The sequence below is a fragment of the Salvelinus alpinus genome, chromosome 14, assembly GCF_045679555.1.
Source record: "Salvelinus alpinus chromosome 14, SLU_Salpinus.1, whole genome shotgun sequence".
Taxonomy (NCBI): Eukaryota; Metazoa; Chordata; class Actinopteri; order Salmoniformes; family Salmonidae; genus Salvelinus; species Salvelinus alpinus.
The window spans coordinates 51,166,408-51,168,517 of NC_092099.1; positions in this window are offsets into that span (position 1 = coordinate 51,166,408).

Sequence of the window (2,110 nt, forward strand, 5' to 3'; positions counted from 1 at the left end):
CAGTGGTCTGACAGTCCTTTAGGTGCGTTTTGGCAAACTCAAAGAGGGCTGTCATGTGGCTTTTACTGAGGAGTGGCTTCCTTCTGGCAACTCTACCATAAAGGCCTGATTGGTGGCATGCTGCAGAGATGGCTGTCCTTCTGGAAGGTTCTCCCATCTCCACAGAAGAACTCTGGAGCTCTGTCAGAGTCACCATCGGGTTCTTCGTCACCTCCCTGACCAAGGCCCTTCTCCTCTGATTGCTCAGTTTGGTCGGGCGGCCAATTATATGCTATAATTTTTTGCATCACAGCACTGAAGTGTAAGGGGCCTCAAAAAAATCATGAACTGGATCTTTAGATTTACCACTTGGGTCCTGTTTCAGTAATAATGAAATCAGACCTTCTTGTTGAGTATCTGATAATCTAGCATTTAATATGAATGGTTAAAGCATGCTAATAACGGTCCTCTGAGTGGAAATTCTGTAAGAGTAATGTACACTACCGTTCAAAAGTTTGGGGTCACTTTGAAATTTCCTTGTTTTTTTTAATAAAAGCAATTTTTTTGTCCACTAAAATAACATCAAATTGATCAAAAATACAGTGTAGACATTGTTAATGTTGTAAATGACTATTGTAGCTGGAAACGGTGTTCCAGTGGCATGTTGTGTTAGCTAATCCAAGTTTATCGTTTTAAAATGCTAATTGAGCATTAGAAAACCCTTTTGCAATTATGTTAGCACAGCTGAAAACTGTTGTTCTGATTAAAGAAGCAATAAAACTGTCCTTCTTTAGACTGGTTGAGTATCTGGAGCATCAGCATTTGTGGGTTTGATTACAGGCTCAAAATGGCCAGAAACAAAGAACTTTCTTCTGAAACTCGTCAGTCTATTCTTGTTCTGAGAAAGGAAGGCTATTTCATGTGAGAAATTGCTAAGAGGCTGAAGATCTCGTACAACGCTGTGTACTACTCCCTTCACAGAACAGAGCAAACTGTCTCTAACCAGAATAGAAAGAGGAGTGGGAGGCCCCGGTGCACAACTGAGCAAGATGACAAGTACATTACAGTGTCTAGTTTGAGAAACAGACGCCTCACAAGTCCTCAACTGGCAGCTTCATTAAATAGTACCCACAAAACACCAGTCTCAACGTCAACAGTGAAGAGGCGACTTCGGGATGCTGGCCTTCTCGGCAGAGTTTCAAAGAAAAAGTCATATCTCAGACTGGCCAATAAAAAGAAAAGATTAAGATGGGCAAAAGAACACAGACACTGGACAGAGGAAATAACAGCTGCTGCACGATATCTAAGGAAGTCTCGAGCTATTGCTCACCTGAGGTAGAGTATCTCTTAATTACTTGTTACTTTTATTTCTTATTATCAGTATTTTTTAAAACTGCGTTGTTGGTTAAGGGCTCGTAAGTAAGCATTTCACTGTAAGGTCTACACCTGTTGTATTCGGGGGATGTGACTAATACAATTTGATTTGATTTATAAGAGATCAGATGATGTTCCTGACACTGTAACACAGACTATTTTTGACTCACAATTCTGGCAGCTTGGAACAGTGTAACTTCAAGGTGTTCTGGTGTTGTTGCATGGTCGAGTGGTGTGAATTTATGATCTTAGTTGATCTTGGATTTTAGAGCTGTTGAGTTATATCTAGAACCTGAAAGGGTACTTTGGCAGTCCCCATAGCAGAACCCTTTGAAGAACCTTTATTGGTTCCAGGTAGAACTCTTTTTGCATCCATGTAGAACCCTTTCCACAGAGGGTTCAACATGGAACCCAAAAGGGTTCTATCTGAAACCAAATAAGGTAAACCTATGGGGACAGCCGAAGAACCCCTTTGGAACTCTTTTTTTTCTAAGAGTGTATTCATTAAAGAGAAATCACTTAACATACCTTTTATTCATTTTGTATCTTAAAAGTTCCTAGGAATTTATCTTTAACTGTTACCCTTAGGTTTATCAGACCAACTGTAAGGGGCAAAGGCAGGTTGTTTGCACACACACACACAAACACAGATTTGTACCATAAAGTGGCTAATGGTGGGGAGAAGGCGATAGGAGCAGACCTGTGTCTACAGGGAAGGTGGCAGCGGTAGGAGCGACGTGATTGTGAATAATCTGAT